Raw genomic sequence first — 27,321 nt, 5'->3', positions numbered from 1 at the left:
GATTTTCTTCTCCTTTGTAGCTGTGTTTGCTGTCAGAATATATTTAGAAACATTGATGCTTAAGCAAATGTGTAATACATGTGGTCAAAGTAATGCAGCATAAATGTAAGTTTACCTCAGGGAATGCAAAACTAGAGTTTTGATGTTTGTGCTTAAATATTTAGTACCTGGGCCAGCTCTAGGCAGAATTGGTAAAGCATGTCTTTGGTGTTCTCATCTTCTTTTTATGTGGCACTACTACTGATGTACTAGGCCTAGGCCTGTTGTCTAGTACTAACCACACTAACCAACCATGTACCGACACCTCGACTCTCTCTTTTAGTGAAGTTTCCAACCCAGGTTTTTCTGCTTTCCTTGATTGTCTCTTCTCTCCAACCCATCACTGCCACCTTTAAGTCTTCCCCAAGCTTTATATCCAACCTCAGATGCAAGAATTGTGTAGGACAATGGGATATGGGCTGTTCTAACCATGGGGAAAAGCCACAATGTGATTGTGGTCTTGAGATCAGACCAGGAGACAAAAGAACTTAGCAGAAACACAATCAGCCAGTGCATGATTGTGGAAGGGGGAAAACACATTATAAAAAAGGGAAGGACTATGTGCATTGGGATCTATAGGAAAAGCATTCATTTTGGATGGCAGAGCTAGAGAGAAATGTACAGAAACATGGTTAGAGGGAAGCTAGGTCTATCCTAGGATAAGTGATGAATGACCTATAGAAAGGGGTGAAGGTCTGGTTTAATACCAATACAGAAGACGTAGGGCTCTGACTTCCGGTATATTTACAGGTATTTTTTATGTGTTTTGGGCCTTAAAGTGGTAGGCTTCTGCTAGGCATTCTATAACCGTTAGAACTCGATAGATAATCTATGTAATAATTAGCCGGTTTAGAAACGTATCACTACCAGATAATGATAAGAAATGATAATTCGCCATCTCTGCTGTTCACTCCGATCTCCCTGGACCCTTCTTAGCCTTCTTTGTACTGCTTTCTTTTTGAAATTATAACAACAGCTAGCCCTTATTTTAGTGTTTAGAGAGGCAGTGCCTGTTTTAAGTGCTTTACATGTGTTAACTCATTTTATTCTCACGAATACCCTATAATGTAGGAATAATTATTATCACATTACAGATGAGGTAACACAGAGCCCAAGGTCACATAGCTGATGAATGGCAGAGTTAAGATTTGAAACCAGGCATTGTGGCATCAAAGCTCATGTACCTCATGACTGATAGGCTTCTGTGTCAACTAATGATTTTCTCTTTTATAACAAAAAATAGGAATTATGATGGGGGAATTCCAGGTTGAGTATCAGGGAATCTTATGATCATTTTATATTCTCAACTGGCAGAATGCTTCCTTACATTTATTAAAGCAAACTTTGTAGGCCTGTTCCAACTTTTGAAAGTTTCATTCAGTCATTCAACAAATATTTACTATTTTCTAATACCTGCCAGGGCGATAGAGATACAAAGGAGAAGAAGAAATTGTTTCTATCCTTCAGAAATTTAGAGAGTCAGGCATGCAAACAGGTAAATTAAAATATGATTTATTACTGCTGTTACAAAAGTATGAGCAACCTCACATCATTGAGCACAGATAACAGAGCAATAATCTCTACTGGGAGATTTCTAAGAGACTTCACTGGGAATATGACATTTATACTGGGACTTAAGGGTTAAGTAGATATTTTCCTGACCAAAAGGGAAAAGGGCATTTCAACTGAAGAGACCTCATAAGCAAAGGCATAGTATCATAAAAAAGCTGAGGTTATTTTAGAAATAATGGGGCTTCTGTGTGTCATGAGTATGTGGTGCATAGTGAGGAGTGGTAAACAAGAAGGACTTCAAAGATCTGTCTATGTTGAGCTAAGGGGTTTGGGTAATATTTGGCTTATAGTGGGAAACTTCAGAAGTTTTGGTGCAAAAGAGTCAAAAGATGTGTTTGATAGGAAGGTTATACTGTAGACTATTGAGAATGAATTGCAGTGTGAGGGGCATCAGTTATGAAACTGAGAAAATTCCAAGTCAGAGGTTTTGGCAGCTAGAACTCAAGCAGCATCCATGCAACTGTTGAAGAGGAATTGAATTTGATAGATTTTCCTTGGGTAGAATGGACAAGATTTGCTAAATGATTAAAGGTAGGGGGTGAGATATAGTGAAGAGCAGTGCATTTGAAGTTTCTAGTCTGTGAGATGTGTATTATTTAGGATAGTGGTTTACCTGCTGTACCAAAGATCCAGTTTAAATTGTTCATTCAAACAAGGCAGAAGTTTGTTTCTCTTTCAGCCAAACACTCTAGGTATAACAATCTGGGGATAGTCTGGGGTTTTGCAGTGTTGCAGATACAAAAATATTTTTTTGTGTTGCCCTCCTTTCCCTTAGGGTGAGACCCTGATCCATCTGGTTCAAGAGGTCTCATCACCAAGATTGTCAGCTCCACAGTAAATCAATTAGGAAGGGGCAGAAGCGAGAAGAAACATGATCAGGTAGTCTGCTCACATTCTATTGGCCACAGCTTAGTAAGGAAGTCTGGGAAGTGTAGTTTCTATTCTGGGTGGCCACGTACCCACCTGAAAGTGGCAGATTCAATTAGTAAAGGAAGAGAGGGAGAATGAGTGTTGAGGTAGCAGTTCAGCTACCAACTGTCTGACCACACTCGTAGAGATGTGAGATGGAGGAGGTAGAACAGACTCAGGGAGGCAGTGAAATATAATGGATTCCATTTTGCATATATTAAGTTTTAGTGTCTCGAAGACCATTTGATGGCTATGTCCAATAGGTATAAGGATTTTGTCATGACAGATTTGACAGCCATCAGCAATTTGCAGACTTGTCAAATGAACTGAGGAGAACATAACAGTGAAGACTGAAGACTGAAAGCAGAATCTAAAAAAATCATTGGGAGGAGTAGATAGGAGATAGGAGCAGAAACCAGTCAGAGATGTTGAAAAGAGAGTAGAGGGGGAGATGAGCGGAGAAATAGGGAAGAATAAATGTTAGGATTCTCCTTCTAAGTTGTGGGCCCCATTTCACTGTTCATATAACAGCAGTCTGCACCTTCATTGCATAGATTATCATGTCCATAAAAGTGAATCCATTCTGCAGCCTTCTGCCTATCAGAAAATAGCTTCTAAATTTCCCGAAGGTCTAGTCACAGTAGCCTTTAAACATGGCCTTGATCTGCTGCTTGCTCTATTCACAGGAAGCAAAGACCAATGCAGTAGGGAAAATCCAAGAAATTTTGAAGTTCTTTGTCCTCAATTCAGAGAATTAAATGATGCACTCTCCATCAATTTCTTGCAATATTTCACCATGTAGCCTCTCCAGAGTCAACACTGGTGAAGAGTGTACTCATGTTACCTTGATACTACCTTCTGTTATGCTTCCTTTTATTTGTTATTATTAAGAAAATGGTAGAAACAATACTGAGGGTATTCATTCTGGACTTCTGATGCTGTACGTGTTGGTTTTCCAGGATGGTTGACTGTAGAATTGACTCAAAGGTGCTTGTCCTTTGGTTCACCTGTATGCACAACAATTCATGCTCATCACTATGTGGAAACTAAGAAGGAGTGAGTGTTGAGAAATAGCATGTGCTGAAGAGAGGTCAAGGAAGGTGAGAACTGAAAGGGCATGGGGTAAGAAATTAATGAACTGTTTGGTGGTTGCTATGGAGGGCTGAGCATACACTGGCAAGTAGAAGCCAGGGGATCATAACTTGTGGAGTAATGCACATTGATATGTGAATTAATGAAAATTGAACAAGTGAAGACAGAAATGTAGACTCGGCTTCCAGAGACTTTGATGGTGAGAAGTTGGATGGATGGTCATGAGGAAGGGAAAGAGAGACAGATCTGTAATGAATCGTATTTTTTCCTCCCTTTCTCCTTCTTCCTTCCCTTCCTCCCTCCTTTCATTTCTTCCACGTGGGAGGTTTAAAAGTATTTATAGGCTGAGAAGAAGCCAATATAATGAGAGTTGCTTAAAGCACAGGAGGCAGATATTTAATGTGTGGAGGAACTTCTTCTGAAAGAGTCCGTAGGGTGTAAGAGTCTGTATTGGACAGAGAAGTGTCCAGGCCCAGATGGAGTCAGAAACCACCAGTTGTACAACCAGTTTGCATAGACAATTTTTTTCAACAACATTTTCAATTACAAGCATTCAGGACAGACAGGATACTTCCTTCTCCAGGGCAAAGGAGTCAGTGGATGTAGCAGAAGGATGAGAAAGTAAATCAAGAATGCTGAAGAATTGATCAGAAACTCCAGACTGGCTAGGAAAGGAAGTGCAGTGTAGAATGAAAATGTAGAAGAGAAAAAGAGGTATTAGCATTCTCAGAAAGATGGAGAACACTTGAAATTATACCTACAGATACTATAATAAAACTATGAACAGAGGTGCTGATATAGAACCTAGAAGAGTGCCTGGCACAGAGTAGCCACAGATAAATATTCTTTAAGTATTTGGCTCTTTGTTCCCTCTAGGAACTATAAATTTATTCTTATGTAGGTTTTGTTTGTTTTCTGGGGGGGGAAGGTGCATTTTAGGAAAAACAGCTCTCTAGAATGCAGTTGTGATTAAAATTGGTCATTGGGTTGTATGTTGTTTTTTCTTTGACATTCCTCCCTTTGAGTAGCTACAAGGCTGCTTAGCTTGTGCTGATATAGTCTCAGTTCATTTCTGTTTCTTGCACCCTTATTTAGATAGCCAGGTTTAAACTTTGTATATAAACAGTGCTTGTTGGTAAAATTCCAACTAGCTTGGGGATGTTTAGGCAGCATATCAAGAATATTTATTCACTGTCTGCCACAGAACTGTACTCTTATATTAACAGTGCACCGTTGGCAGAAATAAACTTTGTTCCTTGAGCTCTAAACTTAAATAAAGGCTTTTTAAACAGTATTTCAGGTGATGCATTTAAAAACAAAGGGAATACTGTGAAATGGTTGTTTGCTTTAGGAGTTGACCTCATATTGCCGTTGTTCGTTCAACACTTACTGAGAGCCTAGTATTTAAATCAAACTTAAATTACGAGGGATGGACCGAGGGGTCAATACCAAGGGGACAGGAGAAATGGGGTGTATCTTGACTAATGATGAATCTTTTCGGACGAAGTTCAATATTCTATGCTGTAGAAATCTACCTTAGCTACAGCAAATTTAAATAATATGATTATGCGATAAATAAAAACCATATAAGGCAAACTACGATGCAATCATTTATTCAGTCATGTCATGAAAGCTTCCGTACTCTGTGTCCTTATCTGTAAAATGGGAATAATCATCCCATCAAGAAAGTTATAAGAATAAAATCAATAGCACTTGCTGTATGGTAATTACCTTTAACTACCTAAAATATTTCTCTTCACACTAGAAGATTCCTTTTACACTAGAAGATTCAATTAATTATCATTATATTCCTTTTCTTTCCCCGTCCCCCTTTACACTAGAAGATTCAATTAATTATCATTATTCCTTTTCTGTTTTTCTTTTGGCGGCTGGTCAACATGGGGATCCAAACCCAAGACCTGTATTCTCTTTTCAAGGACTAAATGCTAGGGAACAAAGTTCCAAAACACTTGCTTGTATTTGTATGAATCTAAGTAAGTGGAGTAGAAAAATAGTTCTTTATTTCAGCACATTAATTTGTATTGGGATTTATTTAACCTTTTCATTTTGTCTGCTAAGATTAAAGATAATTTGTGTTGGGAATTCTTTAACTTGTTCATTTTGTTCTCTAAGATTAAAGACATAATCTTCTTCTAGAGGTGAGTGCATGAATAATCGTACTTCCTGCATCTCTCATTATAGTAAAAGTACATTCTAGAAGAATGGTAATAACTGGCATTTGTCTTGAGTTCTTTATAATCTTTGACTTGCCTTCATATTCTTTATTGCATGTTATTCTACAGGGAACATTTCGCTCATACAGGAAAATATCTTGACATCCAATTGCTGTTTTACTTCCTTAGCTTTTTAAAAGAAAGTTTATTTTTGCTTCAGTGAATTTGTTGAGTTTCAGGTCCCCAGAGATTCCCTGTGAAAAACCCCACAGGTAAAACGAGTTACTTGGTGTGGCTTAAGGGTTAATACTTCGTTTTTGTCTATTGGAATGTCTTTATCATGACCCACAATAAATGACAATTGGTTTCAGGAATGAGTTGGTGATTTCAAGGGGCCCAAAGATGTTGAGAATACTAATATTTGGCATTTAGGTCACAGGCATTTCACACTGAATGCAAAGGAACTAGCCATGCTGTTAACATGTGAATCGTTAAACATAAAATAATGATGTGGGTTAACCTAATTTTTTAATGTTTTTAAACTATTTTTTATTGTACTAGTGCTGGGTTGGGTGTCCTCTTTTGTAATCTTCCATTATCCTCTGTTTACCAATTTGTTCATATCACACTATATTGGTTTAGTTTGTTTAATTGTTTTATTTTTCTGCTAGATTTTGAGTAACTTCAGAAGCAGAAATTTTTTCATTCTTGTTGCAGTCCTAGAACCTGTCACATAGTATGTGCTCAATAAATATTTGTTGAATTCATGAGTTATATGTATATTTGTATGTAAGTTGAAGGAAAAGGAAAACCCCTTGCAAAAAAAAAAAATCTCTGGAACAATAAAGGATTTGACTCAATAATTTCGGCTCAATTTGATCAAAACTCCCACCATATCTCTCTGCAGTTCATTTAGCTTTTTACATCTTAAGTCAAAACTTCACCCTTGTGCTGGTTTCTTCTAAGGGAGCAAAATGTCTGCAACATGTGCCCTCACATAGTTAGGACAAGCAAAATGGTCTATTTCCCATACTACTGGGGACAGTTCTGAAACTCACTCTAGTTAGACTCTTTGAGGTCACAAGCCATCCTTGAACCAATACCTGTGGTCAAGCATAGAATGTGCTAATTGGCTTTGCCAGGGTTATGTGTTCTACCCCTGAAAACTGACTGGATTCAGAAATACAGATGAATGCAAGGAATGAGTAAAAAAATTTTCACTGCATTTAATGACTGGAATTCTAGTCTTTAGTGCATTTTAATAAAATGTATGGAAATTAAACTACAGTTTTCAAAGTTTTTTTTAAAGACATCTGAAATATATTGCCCTTTAACAGTCAAAAAATAGTTTCATCCACAGGTTAACATAAGCATATTTAATCTGTCAGTAATAATTCTGGCTGCACACAATTAGCTAAAGCCCTAGACTTACCTTAGTGAAAGTTATATTGGGCAATTACCTTCATGCAGCAATTTAGGAAGAATGTTCTACCACTTCCAGCCCCCATCAGGCTATCCCTTAAATCAATGAGGAATTTTAGTCTTCAACAAGTGATGCATTTTCTTCTGATAATGGGAAGATGACTGGATAACTGGATAAGGGAAAGCAAACATGAAAAATGGAAAATGAAGGGAACCAAAATGTGCAGATTCACAATTTTTGCCTAGAGCTATCCCTGGTATTTTTCACTTCTTAAAAACTTGATTTTGTTCGTGTGTTTACAGTCTGAAAGGAGATGACTCTTAAAGTGCCTAGAAGGGAGGATTATAGCTGAGTAGCCAAAACCATTATGGTGGGGGTGATGGTGATTGTGTGTAAAAATTGAGTCATCTTCTTGTACAGTGTGTGATTTTCAAGCATTCACCTCCATGGCAGTCCCATTTTCTTCTGTCTCAACCCTATATAAACCCAGTGGTCTGATCCATTTTCCTTTTCATCCCATACTGCCTTGTGATATCTTTTAACTGCTTTCATTTGCATGTCCTATCTTCCTCTACACAACGAAAACATTTTGAGAACAAGAACTTTGTCTTATGCTTCTCTGGAATTGACCCCAGCATTTCACAGAGTGGCCCAGTAGATAATTGCTGTTGAATAAATTTTTGTGGAAATTGGATCAAATGATCTATTTTACAGTGATTTGGGCAAAGGTAGTTAGACTACAATGATGTGAAAGTGTTTGCTTAACACTTCTTTTTTTTTTTTCCTGAGAAACTCATATTAAAACTTAAATATTGACATAAAAAGAAAAAGGTTTAATAAAAAAGGAAACTGTGGTAAGACTTTCAAAGGGAATGGAACCATTTGAAATTGCTTTTCTGATGGCAGGTTTCTAATGACTTTCAAACAAATAGATAATAAAGGAAGACACTTTATGGGCGTGTCACTGCATTTATATTACTTCCATAAAATCCATAAAATGAAATCCAAGATATGGACATACTGTAATGTTATTCAAATAGTCTTCTTCTTAAAGAGATCCAGGAAATGAGGAAAGATGGTGTGATATTATTGTTCCCATATTTGTTGTTGTAAACAACAAATCCTTGTCTTTTGTGAACTGTCAGCTTATATTGTTCTGCCAAAAGCCTTCTAAAGCAAGTCCTTATTAGAATTAATCACAAGTGTCATTTGAGACAGTATTATCCTTTCTGTGTAATTTAAGCAGACAGTCATATCCTATAGGTAAAATATTTGCTTTATTTGAGATATGGAGTTGAGCCATAACAAGATGCTAATAAGAGAGAGGATCATTTGACCTTGCGGAGTTTGAAAGTGCTAAGCAGATGAGGTCACACCCTCTTCTGTGTAGTAAACATATTTGCAAGGTCTATGCTCTGATTTTTCCAGGCTGGTAGCAGCATTTCCCCAGTCACATAGACCCGAGGATTCCAGAGTAAACTGGGAATTATCTGTTTCTTTCTCTCCATCTAATTATTTGTCAAGTCTGATTGACTTGATCCTCCCTTTGAAATCTTGGCTATATCTTTTTCTGGCCTGCAGTGTGATATAGAAGAAATATCTCTGGACTGGGAGTCACAAAGTCTGGCATCAGTTTGACTCTTTATCCAGTCATTTTTATGACCTCAGTTAAGGCACCTAACATCTCTTGGCCTGTTTCCCTACCTTTAAGTTCCTGCCAAAACAAATTCTGTGATTCCCCTGAAAACATTGTACCTGTCCTTTTGATATATCAATCTTGAAGTTAGTAATAACCTGTTTTGTGGTGCCTCCATCTGAATTTCTGTCTCCTAAGACAGGACTGCTGACCACTGGCATAGAAATCTTTCCAAAGCATTGCTTTATTTGTTCATAAAACCTGCAATATTATTCATTTTGTGATAATTCATTGAGCTTTACACATATGACTTGTGCATATTTCTATACATGGATGTTATATTTCAATAAAAAGGAAAAACAGTACTGGTCAGTTGGTTAGAGCACAGCCTTATAAAACCAAGGTCAACCATATGGATTCCTGGTACTGGCCAGCTGCCACCCCGCCCTCCCAAAAAAACTGCATTAAAAAAAAACACAAATAAAAATAAAGACACTTATTAAATACTTTCTGTGATCTCCCCCTCATGTCTGACTCATCAAACTTGCATTAAGGCCTCTTAACGACTTGACCTAAAGTTAAGTTCCCAGTTAAGCTCCCATTATACCAGTAGTTCCCAAACCTGGCTACATAGTAATATTACCTGGGGAATTTTCTCTCTAGAGTGAGAAACTTCAATGTGGAACTAAAAGGCTTTTTTTTTGTTTTTTGTAGTGATTCTGATGCAGATGATCCACTGTTAAATGTTTTAAGAACATTGCAATTATTTATGCCTTTATTTATGACTGATTCTCCGATGTTAGTCCACCTCACAATCACCTGGAAAGATTATTAAAATTTAGATTGTAGAACTCAACCCCTGACTTGCTGATTCAGTAAGTTAGGGGTGGGGCCTGAAATTTTGCATTTCTAACCACTTTCCAGACGATGCTGATGCTTCTGATTTGGGGACCACAATTTGGGAACCACTGGTTTATGCTAGTCCCTTGTCCTGAATACCACTTTCCTACCTTCTTCACCTGGCAACATGTTAACCATCATACAGATACTGCGCGCGCGCGCGCGCGCGCGCACACACACACACACACACACACACACACACACACACACACACACACACACACACACACACACACACACGTTTTTTCAAAGTACACATTTAATTAAATCTCCAAGTACTCCTTGTTAGATATCAGTGTAGGTAAGTGACTCTGGTGTTGCATGACATTTTTTCAATGTGTTTGCTGATGGACAAAGAAGTACTCAGAACCAGAATTTTAATGTTGAAAGAGATCTGTCAATTTATGGAATCTATTCATTACACATTTATAGATAAATAGACTGAAACCAGTTATGATAAAAGAGTTGTGCTGGCCACAGATGGTACTGGGAACAGAGCTGTAACCCCATGGTCGAGATCTCATCCTAGAACTCTCTGGAATCAGTTGGACTCCATTTATTGAGACTCAGAAAAGAATTTCAAAGGACATCTCATATGTGTTGAAATACAGGGCTTCCTGCTTCTGTTCAGCACTAAAAGAGGCAAGTTCTGCTGAAAGACCTTAGAATGTGAACCTGGTCTCCATGTACTCAGAAAGCAAAGCACCTCTTTTTTGCCTTTTTATTTGGAATGTGGGATATTTTAAGTCTGTATATTTGACCAAGATGTGTGTGATCTATAAAGTCTATGTATATTTTACCAAGATGTGTATATCCTAGGAATAAAATAGATAAGAAAATAGAGTAAGAGAGAAGTAAAAACTAAACCTTTGAGAGTGCAAGATTATCCAATCTTCAGATAATATTTAAAGCCCCTATTTTTTAAAAAGCTCTCTAGCTGTTCTTAATAGTAATATTCATGTTTCCTAATTTTGTGTTGAATAATATTTTTAAAAATTTTAAATGCCAATGTGAAAAGAGAAGAATTTAGTCTTGTACTTAATAACCCACATCAGAGAGTGACAATAAAAATATGTTAACTAGGGAACCCTGCAAGGCAAATAAATGCTTCCCAGAAAAATCTCGGTCCTGACAGGCAACTTTGTTTTCTAGTTTTGCATTTATGTTAATGGTCCATTTTGTTTATCTTTTCCTCCTGTCAAAAAGCTTTTTCCTTGAGTTGGAGAAAATTAGTTATGAGGCCTAGAGTTTTATGCTTTTATTTTCTGAAAAAAAAGAATCATAATTCCAACAGTTTGGTGAGAACGGGCAAAATAATGAAATGCTAAATTTAAATACTATTTATGTTTTCTCCTATGAACTATTATATTCTTACTCTAAAAAATGTAAGCTAATTTTTATTTTAAAGGAAGTATGTACACAGAATAGAAAATTCAAATGCAAAAAAAGTATAAAATTTAAAGTCTTACAGAAATCCCCTCTCCATCACCAGTTCTACTCCCTAGAGGCAATCATTGTTAACAGGTGTTTGTGTATCCTTTCAATTTTTATATGTACATAGGATATGTTTATTTTATAAATAAAATAATTATTAATATACTTATTTAAATATACACATAAGTATATGTATATTTTATAAAAAAATAACAATAATATAATTACACTATATATTTATATATCAGAAATTGAATCATGCTCTACATATTATACATAGCCTTGACTTTTTTCTGAAATATTTTGAAAGTGTGTATTTTAAAGTAATGAGAAAAAACAGAGAAGAAATGAATAATTGAGTATTGGTCAATAATTCAGCTCATAAGTATACCTCCAACAAATGAACAGTATTCTACCCATTGAGAGAAAAGGGATTAACCTTCTCTTCATGTTTTGATATGTTGAATCAAGAAGCTGGTATTTATTTACTCAAAGATGTTTGCTATCTCTCATTTCTTTCTTCTTTTTTTTGGTAAATGTTAATGAGCTAAGGAGATAATGATCCTGGAAGTATCGTGCCAGACATTTTGGAAGGTATTTATTGATATGATTTTGTTGTACATGTCTAGTTTTGCTGCTTAATGAACTATGAGAAAAATTATTTTTAGATTATTTTTCAAAAAAAATTAGGCCTTATGAGATGATAATCTTGGCGTAGAAAGTGTGGGTAGACTTTTTGAAGTATAGCATGATTTCTGGAGAAATTATTTTCTATTACAATATTATTTTAAATATACTATATTATGTGACATGAATGGAAATACTGCAGTTATTTGATCCTGGTTATGAAAGAATCATTCCTCATAGATACCTTCAATCATGATCTGCACTTGTAGAAAATATGCAATTTTGAGTTTTTATGGAGTAATGCATAAATATGTGATCTACTGTTGTATAAATCTGTAGTTTCTGTAATTATACCTTTCTTCCTGGCAGAAGTGGTTATGTGAAGGCAACTTGTGTGTTCTCACAGGTAGAGGGCTTGTCAACTTGCCCTTGCTCTTTGCAGTCTCTTATCCTCAAAATTAGTGTTTGCTTACCTACGCTGGAGGTGGGAGGCAACAGGAGAGACCGGGTGTCCCTTTGGTGGTATCAGTGCTGCTTTCCCTGTATAATTTGGCTTAATGAGGGTACACATTTAAATAAACTTATCACTTCTCCTTGTAGATTCATAAGGCACTCCAACAGATTTTACAGCCAGGACATATTTTTCTCTAATGTTGCTTTTTTATTTTATGGAATTATAGTTTTCCAGAAATATTTTGATAACCTGTTCTTTCTTCTCATTTTTAAAATCCAGTTTGAAAGGAGTTTCCCTTAGCAACATTCGTCAATATTTCATTGATCTGAAGACTCATTTTGCCACGGAAGCAGAATAAACTGGATTTTATTTGTTTATTGACCCGTTGTTTGCATATTTGCTCAGAATAGAATTCTAAGCAGTGCAGTGAGTGATGTTATGCATATATGATTCCTTTACTGTTTTAATTTCTTGTTTGTTTAAAAAAGAACCCAACAACTTTCATTTGTCTTGACCAGTATTTCTGGTGTCTAAGCAAGTATATCATGTTGGTGCATAGTTGGGGAGCACTGGGCACATGGTAGTAAAGGGGAAGGTCTGGGAAATGAAGAGTTAGCAGAGTTTAGAGTCAGAGAGGGATAAACAGCATTTTCACATGAAAATCATCTTTGAAAGGCTCAGAGTGTCCTGTCCTTGAAGTATGCCTTCTCATTTCCTATTATTCTCTCTTGCCATTATTTGATGTTTGCTTTATAGAACATAGCAGAGGGAAATCCTTGGTATTTGAGGCAGCGAGTGTTTTTCTAGCATGTGTGCCTGTGAGTTAGGAAAGAGTATTGTTCTCGGGGTTTGTGGATGAGGCTGGAAGAGTAGTATGAGGAGAATAAATACACTTTTCATAGTATAAGCCCACATACACTGTCATTCGTTTTTGTGTTTTTTATGGCAATTTACTGTAGTTTAATTACTTCTCTATGAGGTTGTCTTTTTGCCTTTAGGAAATTCTAGGTTTTTCTCCAAAGAAACAATTTATTTAACTACACATGAGTTAACCTGGCAGTTGTTTGTCGATTTGATACCTGTCAAGATGAACCCGTGAGCCTGGTTTTCTCTTCCTCCTACTGGGCTTTAAGTGTGATCATGTAAAGGGAGTGTAGGCTTTGGACACCTAAGGGTGTGGACCCTGCTACTGAACCTGTGATTCCAGGGAAGGCACTTTGCTTTTCTAAGACTTGGTTTCTTCTTGCATGGGACATCACAGGATGTTTCTAGTGTTCTCTGAGGTCAGGGTTAATCCTGCCAAAAGGCATCATTTTCCAAAACTTTGGCATCGCTGTCTTGCATTTTGAAACTGTTCTTTTTACTGCTAGTTAGGCTATAAGATATGAAATTTGGGGGTTAGTGGAGATTCCCTAAATATTAATAAGTATGTTAAAGTTCAAGAGGAAATAAATTTTCAAGACTAGCTTGGTCTATAGCACTACTGACATCTTTAGGCTGGGCAATTCTTCATTGTAGACAGCTGTTCTATGTATCATGGCCACTATGACTAGATGTCAGGAGCACCACCTCCTAATGGTGACAACGAAAAATGTCCCCAGCCATTGCCAAATGTCGTCTGGTGGGCAAAATCAACCTTGGTGAGAATCACTTGTTTATAGGAAAAGTTAGACTGGGAATCAATATCTCTTAAACATACGGTCTTTCATAATGCAAGTGTCATCCTTTCAATGTGGTTATTAGGAGCCCTGCATCTTCTAGGACCCTGTAGTCCTCAGTCTTATTATGCTAGTGAGAGCAAACTTTTTATCAGTGTTTTAAATATTTATCACTATTATGTAATATATTTTAAATCATTTGTCATTTATTCTTAGAAAAATGGAATTGAGCTCTTATGTTGATCAGGAACTGTCCTATGCAGTGAGTACAGTATTCACTTAGCAGTTAAGAACATGAGTTGTAGAGTCAGACTTCTTGAGTTCAGACTGATTCTGGCATTTCTGGCTGTGTGATCTTCCACCACGAGTACCTTGGTTTCATCATATATAATAAAATAATGTTACAATACCACCTGCTTTCACACACTTTTTAGGATCAAATGACATTGTAGTCATAAAGTACTTAACACAGTACATGGTGCATAGAAAGAACTTAAAGAATATTAGTTGTAGTAGATGTCATCATTATCTTTTTTAGCAACATTATCATCAGGGATGTGCTTGCTCTGGAGAGCAGCAACTGTTCCTGAGTAGAGAGATAGTAACAACATCTGGAGGCTTTCTGGAAAAAATGAGCCCTAAGCTGAGCCCTGGAGGACTAGGTCAGCCAAAAGGTAGCCAGGCAAAGAAGTGGAAGAAGGGCATTTCCATGCAAGGATTACCTTTTTTTGCATGTATAATTTGAGGTATGGAAACAAATAGTATTTATTTCCTTGAAATACTTAAAAATGCAATCAATTTCCTTCAACCTATATTTCTCAGGCCACAATTATTCATAATTTATAAAAGTTAATTTTGCTATGAGAAAAATTTCATTAAGAGCTCTTTATATCATTCTAATGATATCATTTTAATGATATAAAGAATTAATACTTCATTATAATGAAGTATTAAATGAACCTTTTGTTTTTCCTTGAGAACTACATGAGTCATCTAATTTTCACATTCCTTCTGGTGGACCTAGGAAAGGCTGGTTATTTCCCACTTCCCTTTTCCTCTCTACAAATAATGTTAAAGCACAAATTTTATCTAATGGAGGCTTATCTGTCTTTTATTTCCATGTTAACTATTTATATGAGAATAGAGATCTAGTCAATCTTGGGTAGGTCCTGATGAATGCTCAGCTGCCCTAGTGATTTCAAATGCAGTGTTCGAAAGCAAACCTCACCTCTTTCTAACATACATATGACATGGTGCTGTCACCAACATAGATGTAGGCTTCTGTGACCCACAGAATATGGGTAGGTAGGACAAGTTTACAGGTGAGGAAATCTTTCTGACTCCAAAGCCTGCTATTTGTACTATATACACAATTACATATTAAAATATCTCCATGCAGTCAGACCTCCTTTTCAAAGACCTCTTGTTAGCTGTGTAGGTGGAATGCTATTCTGTGGTAAAGCTCGACATTTCTTTTGCTTTTCTTTTACATTTTATAATCTTAAGATATTGCTGATAGATGTACTACTGATTATTTTAACTTGTCACTAGTTTTGTAATTTAATTGTTCATGAAGAACATAGTAGAATTCATTATATCATCTACATGGTACTAAATATTTATCTTGTCAATTCTTGTGAACTTCCTGAGGACATCTTCTATGATTTTATCTTTGTCACATTTTATAGTTTCTCTTATTGAGCTCCATACCTATTGGAAACTCTTTGAATAACTGGATACTGATTGTTAAGGTAGATTAGACAATTCTTGAATTTTGACAATTTAAAAACTTTGGTGATTGTAGTATCCTGTACCCAGATGTTCCCAAGTGACCCCCATCCCTTGGTATTTATGCTTTCGGGCATGCCCTTCCACATGCAACAGGGCTGACTTGTGTAAACAACAGGATGTTGACAGAAAGATGGAGTGTGACTTCAGGGCTAGGTCATAAAGCTCATTGAGGCTTCTGTCTTACCCCTTTGGATCGCTTGTTCTGAGGGATGCCAGCTGCCATCTTATGAGCATACCAAAGCAGGTCTATGGAGAGATCCATGTGGTAAGGAACTGAGACCTCCTGTCTAGACAACATGAGTGATCAGTCAAGGAAGTGGATCCTCCAGCCACAGTCAAGCCTTCAGATGACTGTAGCCACAGTGGTCATCTTAATTGCAGCCTTATGAGAGATGCCATATCAGTCTGTTTCTGTTGCTTATAACAAAATACGTGGAACTGAGTGATTTGTAAGAAAATGAAAATTTTTACGTACTGTTTCAGGAAGTAGGAACTAGGAAGTCCAAGTCCAGGGAACCCATCTGGTGAGGGTTTTCCTTTGTAGTAATGCAGGGGTCTCACCTGGCAGAACGGTGGAGGGGAGAGAGAGAGAGAGAGACTCTTACGTGCTCTCCTTTTAAAGCCCTCAGAACCATGCCCATGACCACCAGTATTAATCCATTTATTAGGGCATGGTCCTCAGAATTTAATCACCTCTTCAAGGTCCCACCTTTCAATGATCATAATAGGATTTCCCACCCTCAACAGTTACAGTGGGGATCAAGCTTCTAATACATAAGACTTGGTGGACACAATTTTGTCCATATCAGATGCTAAGCTGCTACTGAATTTGTGACCCAAAGAAACTACAAAATAAGAAATGGTTATTGTTTTAAATCACTAAGTTTTGGAATAATTTGTTATCCTGAGCAAAATTTGACTAATACAGTTTTCCTTTGGAATGATTTTAAACTTCTTGATAGTCAAGCAGTACTAAAATGTAAATGAAATATTAAATGCTCTGCATATCATTTTGTTTATTCAAAATGGGATACATCTTTTGTTCATTTATGCTCAGCATTACCATTCAGCAATAATTTATGAGCAACAATTGATGTTATTGTTAGTATTTTAAGTTTAAAATAAATGAGATATATGGAAAACATTTATAAAATCAAAGTGTTAATTATAGACTTGAATTAAACACATTGTAACATTTTAGAAATGGGTTTTTAACATATTTGTATGTATATATATATAATTTCTCATAGTATGAACAAAACAGCTTGAAGAGATTCTACCTCAATAAAAAATGGTAGAGCTCCTTGGATATTACTTTAATATCAGTATTTTATAAAATGTAAGCATTGATTTTTGTAATGCCTCAGTGAAATGGAGACAGAAGGAAGAAGAAGGAAGGAAGATAAGGCAGAAAATATTATTAGCCCCCATCTACAAATCAAGAATTGAAAGCACACAAAATCTAAATAAACTGATCGTCAGTAGCCTATTTGAAGATGCTTTTAATATCAGGAGTTTGTTTCTTTTTGTTTCACTGTCAGGATAAGTTTTGCATTATGCAACCAAAATCTAAGGCACGTAAGGGTTACTTCAGGAGATTGGCTCACAAAATCAGAATCTCATCATAATCATTGAAAAGAATAATTTTTATTAACCAGGTTAGAAGTATATTGATATATTGAACACTTAGCATAATGTTCTTCCTTCATATAAGCATTTTATTATACTTTGCCATATTTTGAAGAAGTGGTTTCTTACATTGACATAACATATGATGACTGCCAAACATGACTCTTCATGCTTCTTTGGAAATATTCCACAAAGCTTCGTGAAATATTTAAAAATAATTTATATCCATCTATAATATTTTTTATATTCTGTAAGCTTCTGTTGATTAAGGCCATAAACTACATCAGACAAATCCAGAAATCAGACTCTCTAAGTCTTTTCTACTGGTCCTCTGTTCTGACCAGAACAATTGCATTTCATTATTTCTTTTACTCGGACAATTCTGTCTATTGGTAAAGTAAATAAAATGTATCTATTAAAAATCTAGCTGTGAATCTTAGCATACTGCCTTGTACTCTGAGCGTTGATTGTAGGTGTGCTTGGCCTGCTAAGCAGGCATGCCACAGTTCCTGCAGATGGTGTGTCCTGTCAGTCAGATCCACACATGATGCACGGCATTAATTGTTTTTGGACTATTGAAGGAATAAATCCCTTTGCTATCACAAGGGACACATAAGAAAGAAAAATGAATAAGTAGAATTGTCATGGTGTGAATTAGAATTACTTTCTTTAAATCACCAGTTTTCTTCATGTCTCTCTCTCTCTCTCACACACACACACACACCCACACCCACACACCCCCACACCCACACACCACCCACACCTGGTTCAGAAGTTTTTACATGTTTTAAACACCCTATTTGGACAAAGTGTCTATTAAAACATGTGAGAGTAGAGAATTCTGAATTTACTTCTATTGCCAAAATTGCAAACAAATTTTCTTTTTAAAAATTTCAATATTTTATTGATTATACATATTCATGGAGCAAGACCTGATCATCAGCACCTGTGCCCAAGATGTGAGGAGCAAATCAAGGCTGTCAGCATGCCCACCACTTCAAATTGCAGTTATTCCCCATGTCTCCCACCCAACCTTTCCCTGATGCCCCTCTCCTCCTGCCCCAGCAACCCTAGGTCTGTTCTCTCCCTCTGCAAGTTCAACACACCACTGTGGCCTTTCCTTCTTTCTTTCTCGCTTAGCTCCCACTTATGAGTGAGGACATGCAGCATTTTTCCCTCAGTGGCAGGGAAATTACTTGACATGATTTTTCCCAAGCTTATCCATCTTGCTGCAAATGGCAAAATTTCATTCTTTTTTATGGTTGAGTAGTATTCCTTTGTGTATGTATACCACAATTTCATTTTCCAGTCATCAGTTGATGAACATTTAGGTTGGTTACATATCTTGACTATTGTAAATCGAGCTGCAGTGAACAAGAGAGTGCAGGTATCCCTTCGAAATGGTGATTTACATTCCTCTGGGTATATACCCAGAAGTGGGATCGCTGGATCATATGGCAGTTCTATCTGTAGTTGTTTGAGAAACCTCCATACTGCTTTCCATAGTGGTTGTACTAATTTACTGCCCCACCAACAGTGTAGAAGAGTCCCCTTCTCTCAACATCCTCACCAGCATTTGTTATTCTCAGTCTTTTTTATTATAACCTGTCTAACTGGGGTGAAATGATATCTAAGTGTGGTTTTGATTCTCATTTCCCTGCTGATTAGTGATGTTGAACATTTTTTAAAGTGCCTGTTGGCCATTTGTATGCCTGCCTTCAAAAAATGTCTGTTCATCAACATTAAAAAATGTTCTTTGCCCATTTTTTTGCTGTTTAGCTGTTTGATTTCTTTATATATTCTGGATATTAATCTCTTGTCAGATGTATAGTTTTCAAATATTTTCTCCCATTCTGTAGGTTGTTTTTTCGTTATGGTGATTGCTTCCTTTGCTGTGCAGAAACTTTTTAGTTTGGTATGATCCCACTTGTTTATTTTTTCTTTCATTGCTTGTGCTTTTTGAGTCTTAGCTAAAAGTCTTTGCCCAGTCCTACTTCCTGCAGTGTTTCCCTTATGTTTTCCTTTAGTAGTTTTATAGTTTCAGGGCTCATATGTAAGTCATTGATACATTTTGAGTTTATTTTGGTAAATGGTGAGAGGTGAGGGCCTAGTTTCTTTCTTCTGCCTATGGATGTCCAGTTTTCCCAGTACCATTTATTGAAGAGAGAACCTTTTTTCCAATGTATGTTCTTGTTGCCCTTCTCAAAGATCAGTTGGCTGTAAGTATGTGGGTTGATCTCTGAGTTCTCTATTCTGTTCCATTGGTCCAGGTGTCTATTTTTATGCCAGAACTCTGCTGTCTTAGTTACTATAGCTTTGTAGCATAATTTGGAGTCATGTAGTGTTATGCCTCCAGCTTTATTTTTGCTTGGGATGATTTTGTTTTTTTTAATCTTTGTTGAGGTTTGATCTGTGACCTAACATGTGGTCCATCCTGGAGAATATTTCATGTGCTGTTGAGAAGAATATCTATTCTGTAGTTGTTGGATGAAATGTTCTGTAGATATCTTCCAAGTCCAATTGGTCTCAAGTGTAGTTTAAATCATGTGTTTCTCTGTTGATTTGTTGCCTGGAAGATCTGTCCAGGGCTGAGAGAGGGGTGTTCAGTTCCCCCACTATTATCATACTGGGATCTATCCCTTTAGGTCTAATACTGTTTGCTTTGTATATCTGGGTGCTCCAGTTTTGGGTACATATATATTTATGATTAATATGTCTTCTTGCTGGGTAGATCCTTCTATCATTATATAGTGGCCTTTGTCTCTTTTTTATAGTTTTTAGTTTAAATTCTATTTTATCTAAGAACACCCATTTCTGTGCTATTAAGAAAAAGGGATCAAGACACCTGGCTGCTGAAAGAGTACAAAAAATATTTTGGCATTCATATGAAATAATTGAATGAAAAGTCAAAAATCTAGCAAATTAAGATTAAAAGAGTTGAGAACTGGTGATATCATGGTAAAAGTTTCAAATGGGAGTGGATGTGGCATCATGAGTTGTAGAGAAGTTGGAAAAACTGAGGAAGGTTGAGACAAGTGGCTCACATTTTTAATGCATTAGATAAGCTATTCTTGAAGAAGGGTAGGGTTTGTGGTGTGTTTGAGTTCATTCTGAAACTCAGTCTTTCTATGATATGTATTAGAAATGATAACCAAACAACTGTGTCTATCATTTACAGAATCATAAAATTTATAATCATTTCCCTTATATTTTCCATATCAATAACTGAAATACTAGGGGATGGTTAGTATTCAAAGCCCTCCTACTGCTGCTGGGCACTATTTTGTTGCTCTGGTTACAGACACTAACACATATATAAGCAATGCCCTCCATCCAACAAAACACCCCACAACCCACCAGATCTGAGAAATGAACCACTGTAGCCTTTGGGTAAAATCTGAAACTCAGTTGGTTTAAATCCTGAAGAAGTGGCCAGAAGCTAACACAATATTCAGTCAACACTAGCTCTAAACCACAAAGATTTATTGGGTACTCTTTTTGATCTCAAGTCCCAGCAAAGGAGGATGACCACCCCCTCCATAACAATCAATAATTCGTATTTTACTATACAACATTTTATCATATTAAATCTTAGAACTGGAGGAATAATAAGATTTGGGTGAATATAGTATACAGGTATCTGTGGTAGGGATGGGTGGATGGTAGACACATTCAAAATTAAGGTTCATGCTTTTCTAGCAAGAATGTTCTGGCTCTCTTATCTTTCTAGCACTGTACTCCAGTCATCATCATTATTTTATTACACAGATGCGAGAAGTGAGTAGAGGAAGCAGGAGACCCCCAGTATCTGATTCCCATACTTCAATGTTTTTCCACCACACCACATTGACCAAGGTCCATTGTGCTTTGCGTGGTGTTCATCCATATGAATTTTTCATTGGAAATTATAGAAATTATTATGCAAGCACTAAGAAAACATAATGTGTAAGCCAGTTGTACTTGTTCCAAAATATTTAGAGAAGCAATAAAGTCCTTTTATTTTGATTCCTGGCTTGGGCATGTTGCACATTAATTTCATTCCATTTACTAATTAATTTTTAGTGTGTGGAGAATTTATGAAATAGGTTTGGATGAAATATGTTATATATGTATATACACACACATAGACATAGTATGAGTATATAATTTATACAGTTTGAAATATTTATCTTTCACCAATTATCTGGTGTCTACAACAACACTGAGATTAGAAGCAGAGGTAGCAATTCTTTTGTCATCTAGGTAGGTACCTAAAGTGCATATTTGTACGTGCCCAGAGGATGTTGTAGACACAGTGATTTTTCGGTCAGTAATATTTGTAATACAATTTGATGTTAGACAGTCTCATATTAGAAATTGATGGGTAACAAACCATGTTGACAGAAGTGTGACTTGGCAAACATCAGGACAGGGAGAGGAATGATTCATCAGTCTCAGCTTTGGATGTCTTGGTGCAGGATGGGCTTTGGGGCTAGAACACACTTGTATGACCATAAATAGTATGTTCTTTTCAAATTAAAATAGGTTTTCTGTAACTGGAATTAGATTTATTCTTATATTAAAATTCTATAAGACCAAAACCAAAATAATAAAAATAAATTAAAAAATAAGAAAAGCCTGTTTTACTCAGTGTCTCTTAGGCACCAGAGAGCCAAGTGAGCATGTAGATTAGAGATATGCTTCAGGGAGGTTAATCTGACAAGAATATATTTGGTGGATTAGAAAGAAAGAGAATTAAGTCAGACTGGGAGGAGAATATTATAGAAAAACAAAAGCGAGCCTCAAGGGCTTATAGTCTATCACAGGTTCTTAACTGGGAGTGTGCAAATGTTTGGACATATTTAGTTTTTACAATGCCTAGGGGATGCCTCTGGTGTGGAATCGGTGGGAGTCAGGAAAATGAAATATCCAGCAGTATGAGATCTGCACAACAGAGAATTTCCCATTCCAAGTGCCACCACAGCCCTTGTGCAAATGGTGTAACATAATCACTGGGAATTTGAAGGAGCATTATCTAAGAGACAGCATAATTGGGGATAAGAAACTTCAGGAAACTCTGCTTTACTCCTGCTCACCATTATTAAGGTCTAGCACATTCTCTGGGAGAGAGGTGTCTTCTCAAGAAATACTCAAATGCCAGGATTTTCCTTGAGTTTTCTGTTGAGAAAGTATGAGGAAGATAATTCTTATCAGTAACATGAAGACAAACATTTCAACCTTTAAATTATTGACAGTATTTCCCAAGAGAGAATTATGGATGAAAGTATCTATAAAAAACTGAGGGCATTATTTTAAGAATCAATCTCCTTAAAGAAGATATTACAAGGAACTTGATTCATTTTCTACTACAGTAGTGAAATGTTCCTAGGAAGAAATTCTGTACTGAGATTGATCCATTCTTTCAACAAATATTTTTTAGAGCATCCATTGTGTGTCAGGCACTGCCCTAGGAATCAAGAATACAATGATGTTCTAAGAGAACTTACATAATAATAGGAAGAACAGAAAATATATAATGTAAGGTAGTGTGGTAAGCACTAGAAAAGCAAGGTGAATGGGTAGAAAATGACAGGGAGTGTTATTTTAGAAGGGCTGGCCAAGAAAGGACCGTCTGAGGAGGTGGCATTTTGAGTAGAAACTATATAAAGGGCAGACTCAAGCCTGTGAATATCTGGGGAAAAGCAATTTAACAGAGCAATCAGCAAGTTGAAAAGCTCTAAGCATAATTGTTCATGTGAGGAACAGTAGGAGACCAGAGAAAAAGGGAAAGTTGCAAGAAATAAAGTTGGAGTAGCCCGAGTTCCAAATGTGGGAATTCTGTGATAGCCTTTAGAACAGCTTTTACTGGAGGAGTCACCTCAGAAGCTACTGCAAGATCCTTAGAATAAAAAAGATACAATCTGACAAATGTTTCAAGAGGAACTCTCTGTACTCCATGTAGAAAAGCCTGTGGTCCTGGTCTGGCAAGAGTGAAAACAGGGAGGTTAGTACCAAAGTTTATGAATGATGGAGTTGGACTTCCACCAAGCAGTGGAAATTAGAAGGTGCGTCGTGGCTGTTGAAGGTAGAGTTTATAGGATATGCTGACGGATGGAATGTAGACTGGGAGAGAAAGAGTCAAGGATGACTCCAGGGTTTATGAATTATCATCAGTTTATGGGATGTTTATTTGAGAAAGTAACATTTTATCCCAAAATTAAAATTGACATTATCTAACCTCTTCAAGCCCTGCCAAGTATTGCAATATAATTCCAGGCAGTGTATTTCGGTGGCTTAATCTAAATTGTAGATTTTCCTATCCTTTGACTTTGTCTTTCATAGTTTCATGGTAAAGTAGTCAACACATATGATGAGGTTTAAAAATGAATATAAAAAATACTTTGTGGAGGAATGAAATATAAATAATGGTGAGTGTAAGAACCTGTGAATTCTGGAAGCAGACTACCTGGGTTTAAATACTGTCATCACCACTAATGAGCTCTGTAATTTTAAGAAAGTTAGTTACCCTCTTTTTCCTCATCTGTAAATTAGAAATAATAATATTGCCTACATTGGAAGATCGTTGTAAGGATTTAATGGCTGACTACATATGAAATGCCCTGCCCTGAGCAATGTTTGGTACATTGTAAGTTCTTAATAAGTAGTAACAATTTTTACTGTCTATTAATACCATTGCTAATAAGAAAAGATAAGTAGTGATTGGAATTAAAAAAGGGGGGGGGGCAGTTGCAGAAGGTAGAGGCTTGAATAATCCATAAACTGAACAAGCCAAAATGAATAATAGAAAATGACCTATATATAAGATTAATGAGGAAAAGTTAAAATATTACATTATTCTTGCCTAACAACGTGTTTTGGACTTTCAACCCAAGAAGAAACACAATTATTAGTAAAAGAATTTTTTCAATTCTTATTTTTATCATTAAATTATTATGTTACCCAGTTGCTGTTTTTTGTTTGTTTTGCAAATTGCTTTTCAGAAATCCAAAATCTAAATGTATCTAAGTCTAGTTGTGATAAGTGGCCTTTTGTTTGACGTTTGGAAGCTGACCTGGCAACGTCAGATCGTCCACCAGTGTTTATCCAGTGCCCACTACTTAATTCGCATTGTGATTAGAGCTGGGAAATTTCTCTTGTGAAGTTATGGGTAGCTTGGTTCTTCTCTCTTTTGGTTATGATTATTTCTTGTTTTACCTAGACTATTGAAATACCTTTTTAACTCTAATTTTTCCCTAAAATGAAGTCTAAAATATAAAATGTTTTCTGCAATGTGGTACCAACCTACCTTTCCAAGAGTAATGTTTTGTGTAGTTATACCCTAGATTACTGTCGTGATGTATTATAATTCTTAAATATATGCCATATTGACTTTTGTACGTTAAATCCTCTTCCCTTTGTTTAAAGTGACATTTTGTTTGTTACTTCTGCCATTTGGATTGCTGACAATGCCTAGCAGGCTGAAATAGGAACAAAGCAAGCTTGGGAGAAGACAGGATGAGTCCTTGACGTGGTGTTGCAAATAATGCTACTACCAAGACCAGTCACCTCAATTTCTATTATAGTTTTTCTTTTTTTTTTTTTTAAAGGGAGTCTTTGCTGGGGCCAACTCATGGCAACGATGGTTGTAGAAGGAGTTTTTGAAGGAAGGAAGTCCCATAGAATTAGCACAAAAGGTTATGGAAGCAAGGTGAAAGAAAAACAACAATCAAGAACTAGTCAATGGAGTCTAGGACTCAACCAAGCAGGATAAAAATTAGAGAAGCTGCAGCCAGATTCTCTTTCAGAAATTCTAGGGAGTAGGAGTGTATACAGCAGGCCACACATCTGTAGAGTTCTCTTACTCATGGTGAGAGAGCTCCGAATTCAGTGTCTGTACCATTGTGCTGGTTGAGTTCAGGGCCAGACTATGCCTACAGATTAGCAAATTACTACTACTGGTAGCTGTGAGTGCCTCAGTCAACCAGGAGTTACACCGTCCTTTGAGAATATCAGCTGAAAACAGTTTTCTTCAGTTTCCTGGGCTAGTTTTAGTCTGCTTATCTTTTGTGCACTTAATAGCATGTTTTTTGGTAACCCTTTTATGGAACCTAATAGAGTAGGCTTTATAACAGAGTATATTGTGTACCTTCAGACAAGTCCTCCCTTCCTTTCAAGTACCTGGCCCACAGTAAGCATTTCACTCATGCCTTTTGAGTTTAATTGACTGTGTGAAAGATTTTGAAGAAGTGAGGGAATAACAGGATTTTTTTTTTTTTTTCTGGGCAGCATTTTCCTATTGTCTTAAGTGCTTACATTTAATGTTTTAGGCTCCAATAAGCATCCCATCCTTGCTGAGATAGAGAAAGAAATACAGGTCTTTTGTAGCTTTATTTCAATAAAATTTGTGGATTCACACCTGAGGATTTAGTCATCTATTTTTAGATCTCTTTCACCTTCTACACTGGGGAACAACTTGCTGCTCATTAAACAGATTGTACATTAAAACTATAGAGTATAAGAGCAGAAATATCATACATTTAGTGGTAATTAGTAGTGTTCATTTCCTCACTAAGTACCAGGGCATACCACACTGTTTCCATAGCAACTTCTATTCTGTTCAATTAACTGCCTAATGTGAATATATGAATAAGTTTCTGTGTTTAAAGAAAAAGTCCCCAAACAATGGGGTAATTTAAGAGTTTACAGTTGCAGATGTAAGCATGTCTGTTTTCCCTTATTTTCTACCTTACTTTTGGAAACACATATTTGATGCTTTCAGTTTCTGGACATAACTAGGAAAAGCATAAGAAATGAATACGTTTTAATTAATTTCCAAATGGCCTACTGAACCAGATTCTCCCAGTCCTGCAGCTACTCCCTGGTTGTAAATTATGCAAATGTACAAGCTGCCTTAACTCTTTCAGGACACCAGGGTACCATTTGGCAAGTAACTACTCCAGAGAACAAATCCATCATGGGAGGGGAAAAAAAAAAAAAAAGAAATGAAGGCCATTTTATAGCAGTTACATCAGTGTTGCTTTAATTTTTAAATGTTTTTGGAAAGCAGGGTTGGCATTATGTTAATTTTTCCGAAGAAGAATAGCTTAGATAAAATTAACAGAGTCTCAGAAATTGTGGCTGACAGCATGCTACAGAGGAGACAGCAATGACTTTGGAGTCAGGGATCTAAGTTTGAATTCTGAATCCACCATATGCTCAGGCTGAGACTGGAAACACCAGTTTCCCTCATTGTGGGGTTGTTAATATTGATATTGAGTGAATTCTTACAGTATGCCACTCCTTTACGTGAATTATATAAGAGACACAACAAATATATGAATTAAGCTAGATTAGTTTCCCTCTTTTATTTAGTGGAGCCTTATTAAATTAATGGCATTCAACCATTTTTTGACCTTAAAACAATAATAGTTTCATATACTTCAGCTTCATAGATGGGAGAGAGACACAGAAGCATAAGAGGTCAAGTAAGGTGTCTAATGTCACATGACAAGTCAGTGGTATAAAAGGGCCCATTTCATTCTCTTAAACCACCAAGATGTTCTGTTTGGCTACATAATCAGTATAGCCTAGCATGTTGCTGGCACCTAGAAATGATTTTGTGCCCTTTCCATTTCCAGTCATCTACTGGGTGATGGGTGGAATGTAGAGAGAGGTAGAGTTATGGGCAGTCAGCCTGGTCTTGCCTTCTTGATCCAGAGCTTTGTGGAAGGATGGAGATGATGTAGGAAATTAAGAAAATTGCTTTATATCCTACTCATTCCATTTACAGAGCTACAACTTGAGAGCTTAATCATACTATTCCTCTTCTTATCTAGCTACAATAAGAACTGTGATGCTTGTTTGTTTTTACCAAGGGGTTAGAAGAAATGAAGCATGCTTCTGATGTTCTTTGTGAAAAATTAATAATAGTCTATACTAAAAAAAATCCAGAGTCTATTCCTTATACTACCAGTAATGAAGAGCATTTTAAAAGCAATACGTCA

Source organism: Cynocephalus volans, chromosome 12, assembly GCF_027409185.1.
Source record: "Cynocephalus volans isolate mCynVol1 chromosome 12, mCynVol1.pri, whole genome shotgun sequence".
NCBI classification, from domain to species: Eukaryota; Metazoa; Chordata; class Mammalia; order Dermoptera; family Cynocephalidae; genus Cynocephalus; species Cynocephalus volans.
Note: the sequence above shows the minus strand (reverse complement) of the source record.